This window comes from Acyrthosiphon pisum, chromosome A2 (genome assembly GCF_005508785.2).
Source record: "Acyrthosiphon pisum isolate AL4f chromosome A2, pea_aphid_22Mar2018_4r6ur, whole genome shotgun sequence".
NCBI lineage: Eukaryota > Metazoa > Arthropoda > Insecta > Hemiptera > Aphididae > Acyrthosiphon > Acyrthosiphon pisum.
The window spans coordinates 93,813,828-93,823,568 of NC_042495.1; positions in this window are offsets into that span (position 1 = coordinate 93,813,828).

A 9,741-nucleotide genomic window follows, 5' to 3' on the forward strand; every position below is an offset into this window, starting at 1 on the left:
AACTCGTTGTTGACACAAGTATACATATATTATTATATAACATTACGTTCGTCTTTATTCATATATACTTACACCACTTTATATTTTTTATATTTTAACCATAGGTATACCTATTATATGCCTAATCTTAATTTATATATTCCTATATTTCCTATTTACATCCCTAATATAGGTACAGTTTAACCTGCTATAGTCTATATACATTCATCAATTGATGAGCTGAAAACCTATGTCGATCAATATATAACAATGTAAAAAGGTTTATAAACGCAACCAGTCGATTTTGAGATGAAACATCGCATGTTGCAGCTTATGCGGTGTTGTATTTGGGTATATTACCGGATAATTACCTAAATATCATAATTGTATAGTTTTAAGCTCAATAAATGATATAATTATAACATTATGATTTATGCTCAATATAGAATATGGCTATAATCTTATGATCTGTATAATGTTGGAGCGTTTTGTTGATCGGTGACAGTTGTATGCATGTTATACCTTACCAATGTCATCGAATAACTGTGACGAAAACGCGCAGTCATTTGGATGGGTGAGCAGTAGGTATATATTATGCGACGATTTTAATCACAGTAATTGGAAATAAAACACATCACTGCGGTCCGGAGGTATGATTATTATTTTAATAACTATATACCTATATTATATTATATATAAGGTACACGCGATGAAATATGATGTCATATATGCTTCGTATTTCCTATGTGAAACAGCTCCGTCGGAGATGATTACAGCAAACAACCTGTTTGGTTTTACAGACGAGTGTATCAGTATATAAATGATAATATATTTCTACAAAATAGTTATAACCGTAAATATTATTGATGCGCCTAAAAAAGATTAGTAGTAGGTAAATAAAAATATTCGTAGGTAAATTGAAATACATATAGGTAAGTAATTAATACTAACGATATTATTATAATATTATAGATATATTATATCATGACGACGATAACGGCGCAAATAATTCGAACCTATAACCTAATCATAATAATATAGTTATTATTAATAAATAATATATTTATTTGAAGTAGGACTTAAGAGTCATATCTGGCTTCGTTTTCTATATCGCTTCTGTTGAACACCGTTAGAAAGTCATACGCGCATTGTTGTGACGACTATCAAAGAATGGTTTTTGAGGGGAGCACGTACGGCACTTTTATAATCATGCAGTAATTGTTATGGAAGACAAATTATAATTAATTTAAAAATAAATCTATAGAACGAGAACGGGTTATAGGATCTAGAGTTTGGCGACTAGAGCCGTTGAATAGGCGTATATAGGGATGAGCGACCACTTGTCAAACTATTTTAGGTCACCCGTTATATGTTATTATGGCTTATAGGTAGGTTATAAATAATAACTATTCACTTACCTAACTCTTCTCCCTTCTCTATGTGTGTTATTTTCACCCCCATGAGTTGTTCGGGATACAGAGCTGTTACTTAGGTACCTAATATTGTCATACTTAATCAGCATAGGCAAGGTTAAAGAAATAAAACGTGAGCGCAATCATTAGATACCTATTTATGGTAATATTATTTTATCGCATAAAAACAACAAACTTCAAATGGCAATAACGCGTCGAAATTGTTACAATTATTAATTGTATCATATTGATTATAAATATATAGGAAGGTACCATAAAAATAGTAAGTAGGTAACCCATGTGTATAATTAATGGTACTGTACATTAACCTAATTTAGTTGATTTGAACACCATTATTGTTAAAACTTCGGCTATAATTTACCTATAGGTTTCAAAAAAAAAAAAAAATGTATGCAATAGTCGCGCGGTTGCTATATATAAATAGTGCAATATTTATATATTTAGTGTTCGGGCGAATCGGTGGATGAGGATAATGGAATAAAAAAACGATGTCATATTATAATAATAATATATTATTATGTAAAGTTGTATGAATAAAAATAGACATCTATCGCCTGTCCGGACGTCCAGTTACCGCGTTAGGGGTTACGGGTCGACGTCCGGCGGCGGCGTTCGAGGGCCGTCGAGCGGTTTCGAACGTCGGCGGTGGCGTTCTCTGCTGGCGTCGCCGATCGCGAGCGGCGGGCTGGGGGGAGGACGTCCTCGCGCCACGTTCAATATGGCCGCGGTCGCGGGGGACCAATTACGGCGGGCCGCCCATTTTTCCGCGGCGCGATCGGCCGCGCGTCAATATACCCCTCCGCCCGTCCGCGCGCAATTCGCCAGAGGCGCCCCCCCACGCCCGCGCACGACGCCGCCGACGGATCGCGCCATTCGGTCCCGAAGAGCCGGGCCGCGCGCGTGCGCCCGCCTAATCGTTGGATAGATATTGGATGTATATTGTTTTTTTTTTTTTCTTATTAGATAAAAATAGAGTCTTTACAATCTGTAATATTTATAATATACAATAAGTAAATTTCATAGCTAATATGGTACAAAACATGAAATGGCGTCAGGAGGGAGGCCCACCAGTGTGGATACCTTCTTTAACTTGGATTAAAGAGTTTTTTTTTTTAAAATTATAACGCAGGTCGGGATTCAGGAGATCTCGACATTATCAGTGTCTTGATAATCGACGTGGGGGTTATTTGCAGGCCTGAATTTACTGGTTAAGTTAGAAATCAATGGATTTGTGTGATTAACTGTCTTGGTGTGGACATTTTTATAGTGATTTTTAGCCGTTTTAGAGACTATTTCAATTTTAAGATCTTAAAATATTGTTACGTTTTAATTCATCATACATATATCATCGCACTCCTCCAAGGAATAGCAGCGAATATAATGTGTACCTAATAATAAATCATTATACTGACAGAATATCGATGTATTATAGTAGTTATACCCATTAGTAATAGTATATGACCCTGCGATGGTATGTGGGTACTGTGTACCTATGTATGCGTTTTGAGTGCAACGATCCGCGGACCTAACCTCGTGAGGTCAACAGTTTACTGTCAATGTTTAATTATTGTACCTTCGAACGTAAGTATATTGAAAGGTACCATGCGTTTGCAAAGACGCGGAGCAACACGTGTGGTAATTTTAAGGAAATATATATGGGTATAGCTGGTTTCCTAAATATGTAAAACATTTTAAACTCGTTTCATAGTTCAAGTGTTGGATAAATTAATTAAAATATAATAAATAACGCATATACTTGTTAAATATAATAATAATCTATGTCATAAAAAAAAAATAAATAAATAAATAAATACTTTTATAATGTGATATAGTATATAATATTATTTACGGGAAATTTTATCATCCTCTATGGGCGTCCATATACCGTCGACCTCGACTATATAATATAATAGTGATATAAATATAGGTGTAAGCGTTCATGTTGTGTTGGACCAAGTTAGGGTGAGATAGGACTATAGGAGTACTAAACTGTTCTTTTACCTATACCATGATTTGTTATAATTTATTATCTTAATACTATTATATCTGCAATACTTGCAGTGTGACACAAATTTTCATGTAGAATTTGATTTTTATAGTATGCTTATCATAAAAAGTATGATAACCTATATTTTAAAGTCTATACCTACAATATAAGTGATATGCACGCGAAGCGAGCTTTTTTCGGTTATTTATAAATTTATATATAGCTAAAATGTATGCAGTCAAGATGATGTATATACTCAACATATTATTATTCTTAATTTTAGGCGTTGAGCAAACGTTATCAATTTCTTTGCCCCACCGCATATAGAAAAAAAATATAGTCATAGCTATGAAACATGATTATAATAACAAAATCACATTTAGGCCGATAAAAATTTAATTATTTCGTTTTTATTCTTATATACGAACTTCCAGTTACCAGGGACTATATATACCTATACATTTTTAGGTAGGTATGTATAATAATATACTATAGATAATATTAGATGCAGCATACCATGGTATACGCCCATTGTATACATTATGATATTATACCGTATAGTATTATTATATGTAGATACGTGTACATTGAATAATATAGTGCAAGCTGACGTAACATTCGCAAGTCTATAAAACTGCATATAGTCGTGCATTGGGTGCAACGAGTGAAAAAAATACATACATAGGTAATAACATACGTATGTGTTTAGGTATGTGTCCGGACATTAAATCAGATGAAACCTGTTCTGAGTTTTGCCACGTCCAGTATATTTGAAATTTTTTTCGTGGTTGACCTATATTTACTGGAAATAATTATAGTCTATATAGGTACCGTTGCAGATTTGTATTGTTTATTTTTATAATTATTGCTCTGCGAATATTGGGAGTTCTAAAAAAAAATTCGATCTGCGTACCTTTATCTACATCCAACAACGTTAAATTGCTTACAACATTTAACATCAATTAAAAATGTTCCGTACCCGCAATTATGGGTCGATATAATATACTAAAAATATATACATATAGCTATATACATTATATTGCATTATATAGAATCATGAAAACGCTTTGATATAAACTTGTTAATATAATATATATATATATTATCTATAGCCTATGTATATATATTGGTTTATCTATACAATTGAGTGTGCCCATTGAACTCTTTTCATAAAACACCTGTACCTACCTATATTTATGCATTATGCGTAAACGTGCGCAGTTGTCTTCCTTTAATATAATATGTATAGGTATTTATGTGTAAGTATATAGGTACCTATGCATATGTAGGATATCATGACAGCATCGCGAATTGTGTGGAGCAATATTCTTCGTGATAATGCAAATATTATTATACAAAGTGTTAACTGTTTACTATTTAGTAGGTATAATATTATAACCAACGAGTCGGACGACCGGTGGACTCGAGCAATAAATATTTACGAGTTCGTAGTATTTTCATTTGACGCAGATAATTTAAGATTCTATAATATGCTGTACCTACCTATATCTACCTATATAATATATAGAAGTTTTATAAACATGGGTGGACATTATTTAGAAATAAGTTTATTAAAGAAGTTTTTTTGTTTACAGAAATATATATAGATATATATTAAAGTCTTGTATATTATACAGGTACAACAAACAGTTAAAAAATAGATTCAATTCATTTCAATTCCTTACATATTATTACGGTTTACGAAACACCGATATATGACTATATTATATGGGTAAATACGTTTTGTATCTGTACAACTATATATAGTGGTACAAATTAATATAATATATTATATTTTGCATAACAGAGTCGTGATTGTTCACGTAACGATGACGCGATAAGTCAAATTATGCGATTTCTAAAAAAAAAGAAAGAAAAGATGAAGACAAAAATTGATAGACCATAAAATCGCATATATCTATAATATATAAACATTAAACACACAATACACTAGGCAAAATGTAGGTACGTAACGCGCGTCTCAATTAAAATAATTTACGTTCATTAAACGAACTTAAATATCTCATTAATAGACACTATACCCATATTATATGCTAAAAAAAAAAAAAAAAATAAAACACTTAATACCTATATAATATTATAGACGGATGTGATTTAGTGATTTTTTTTTATATTACATCGTAACACAGCAGCAGTAATTGAGTCAACGCGTGGGCGTTCGTTAAATCGAGACAATAATATATATTTATATACATCACACAGTATCGCAAAACTTTATTTTACGATCTTACCTTATTATATTAGTATATTATTATAAATTAAATAAATACACAGTTTAATATTTTATATCTATATATATATATATATATTCTTATGGGTATAATGTTGTGTTCGACGATCTACGAGCTTAAAACGTGTACACGTAATATACTCGTATATTTCGATACAGCCAAATTTCATCATTTATAGGTAAGAAAAAACTGCTGAACGTATACGTGAAAATATCAAAAACGTTTTAAGCCGCAACGTATCACTATACGTATATTATATTATATCACTATTCGTACTTATATACTATGGTGGTTACAATTGGGAAGCGTCCGAATATTTACAGATTTATCATTTTACCATAATAGATAAACGTTATATTATACATTATGTTGAACATACGCTTTTCTTTTTCGTAAAAAATAATATTCGAAATGCTCTTTTCAATCGAACACACTTGATACATAATACTCAATAGTTGTCATATCATTATTATTGCAGTATATAAGATCCCAGTATCGAAAAGGGACGTGGAATACGGTGTGCCACGCTGGGTCCTTATTAAATATATAATATTAATAGTCGTTTCGAAATTCGATAAAATATTCTAAAATATAGATATAAACCCAAATACTAAAACATCTAATATATATTGTGTTTGTAAATCGGGTGCGAATATAGTAGTTATATATAATAAGATCATTATGTCATAAACGGTATGACCGCAGTGCGCATTGAGTATATTATATATAGTATATACCGCGTATTGTACGCGCGGGGTGGTTTTATTATTATTATACTGGCATTAATAGGTATGTATATATGTATATGTGTAACAACACGAAAAGTGACGCGATTTCGCGCCCTCGCACGAGGGGTGCAACGCGCGTGTAAAGTTGATATTTAATCAAACAAAAATCGTAGGCGCACGCACCCACACACCCACACATACACACACACGCACAGATACGCTCGAGAACAGTAGTTAAGCCGACACGACAAACGTCGACGGGCGGTACGTCGTAAAAATCACATCGATCCTTCGCCGGCGTGGCGACCGCACCCCACACCCCTCGCGTGTACATATACACTGCGCACCGCCGCCATCTCCCGGTTACGCCGCAAAAGGGTGTGTAATATTATATGTGTGTGTGTGTGTGTGATGATATTATTATTATTATTGTACACATATACCGTTATTGTTCACCCACCCACCCTCTCCTACCGGCAACCATATATATACGCATGCTGCAACCCCGTCTTATGGCTCTGCCGCGCAGTCTCACCCTCCGCTGCAGACTCGGCTCTCTCAACCACCATCATCGGTGGTTATAGGCGCACTGCATATTATACGCGTATATATATATATATACACACTTATATATTATGTTTATACGATAACTGTACTCGGCGAGCAGTGTGTGTATATAGGTATATATATATACATATACACATAATATGTATCGTATTATTATAAAACCGTTTTTGCGCCCCGTCGACACGTATTATTATTATAGACGATGTTTATATGTATATATATATATATTATATATACACACACGTATGCGCCAAACAGTTTATTCCGCTTTGTCGAATGTTATTATTATTATTACGATGACGACGACGACGACGCATACGCTCGTTGCAAACTGACTTTCGTATAACACATACACACACAATACATATATACGAATCATATTATTAAAAACAATCAATCAAACAAACATAATATAATATATAAACATACGAGCGCGGGCCAAGTGCTACGATTATGGTGATAAAACCACATCGCTTTATGCGTACATATATATATATGTGTGTGTGTGTGTGTGTGTATATAGGTAGGTACATTACGCGTGTGCATATTACGTTATAATAATATAAATAGCTCCCTGCGACGACGCATATAATAATATGATCTCAGATTTTTTTTTCACTTCTCTAGAGCTCACTACGTCGTCGTATCTATAGTATGCTTTATACATATGATTATTATTATATTGCATCACAACGAAATGCAAGATGGTCGGATTCTCGGATGGGACACGCGTCTGGTCCGCGAATGTAAAAATATTAAATTAAATATCTTTGTGGAAACTGTGTATAGATATAAATATAGAATAAAGCCCCGAGGAAAAGATGTGTCGAAATATGGCCAACGATGAGAAGACGTGGTAATAGTTGACGAATAGGGTTTATTATATATAACCAATGATTAATTAACAATATGCCGATTAATCGTGATTATTTTTTAAGTCTACCGATAATTGGTCCTATGCCAATAAACTGAAATGACGTACCTACTACTTATGCAGGAATATAAAGTGGGATTATTTATTTATTTTTTTACGTAACTCGGATAATTTCTTTGATTTGAAAAAGATTTTGATTCATTTCTAAATGCAATTTGAAATATTAAATATTAGCGGAAATTTGAAATTCGAACACAAAAAGGATATTTTTATTTTATAAAAATACCACAAATTTCATTGTGTTTTGTTAAGTTGGTGAAATGACATAAATTACACGAAACAATTATAACCTCTTGTAAATATCCTGCGTGAGTCAACGCACTCTCTGTAATTATTTTGTCATTTTGCGTTAGACATTCAGTCACGAGAGAATTAACGAATTAAAAAGTTATTTTCCCATTTATAACTTTAACACGATGCTTATTAACTGTATAACTTATCGAATTACTTTTTACTACCACCACGCTGTGTCATAAAATGACAAGTTATATTTTTCAACGTGACAAAGTCACTCGTGGAAAACTTTATTGTGCCATAAAATAAATCTCTTTTACCGTGTTTGAAACAAATGTCACATTTCAAAATTTCAAAATATTACGTATTATATCTGTTTTTATTGTCGTTGGGTTGTAATAAAAATATCATTTTGATCCTCTGCGGCCACATATAAAAATAAGAGAATATATAATAGGTAGCCATTTAACTGACTGAATTTCAGAATGAATGGTCATATAAGTGAGTACAGTAGGTACATTATATATTTTAAAGAGATATCATCTGTACTATTTTCCCTTAAAGACTTGAAGAAGTAGTATATCTAGCTGGAGAAGGTCGAGACATTGTAAACATATAGTAATACTATTCGAGAATAATAAAAGGATTCAATAGTAAATGTATAGAACACTGTTTATCTATGCTAAAAAAGTAAAATCTGTATTATCAATTTAAAAGTGAGCTCTGTAGTTAAACAAAACTAATATAAACATTTATGACGTTGGATGTCTCACCGTAAATAGCAAGGTAAGCTTCTAGTACGTGATATTTATATACTATATAAAATATATAAACTATTATTATAGTTGTAATGTGATTTAATGTTTAATCAGTTTCTCAAGGCCGCTTCACCTCTATGACAGAAATTTAATAGCCAATAGCCATATAGACTACTTTGTTTTTGGTGAATTGAAAACGAAATTTGTATGCTCCATAAACAATTTGCTTGAGTAAATTGGCATTTAAATAATTATCCTGCTTCAAGCCAGATTAGCATTTGGATATAACAACCTTGGGAAAATAAACTCTGTTTCTCCTTCTTTAAATAATTACAAATCATATAATGTACAGCTTTGGATAAAAATAAGCAATAATTGGAATTAAAATTACTAATAAAAAAGGAAAATTAAAGAAAAAAAAGGTGAGCGAGTTGATATACCACTCTGCTGTATATAATATGCGTGAAAATAATATTACTAATCAATGAAAAATCAATGTAATGATGTTACAAACACTATATTATGTTTAGCTAATCGAATATATTTATATAATAGTTAGTACCTACACCTACCTACTAATATATTCCGCGTATATAATATTATTAATTATGTGCCTATATACCAGGGGTGGCCAGCGAGATAAGAGACTCGCGAGCCACCAAATATATTAATACAAATTGAAGAGCCAAGATGTAAAAAAAAAAAAAGGTCATATTATTATAATATTTTATATGACTTTTTTTTTTTTACATTTATGTTAATAAATGTACGTCTAATGTTACGTTAAGATGCGAGCCGCAAAATCTATGACGCGAGCCACGGTTTGGCCACCCCTGCTATATACGCAGTGGCGTTGTTAGGGGGGGGGG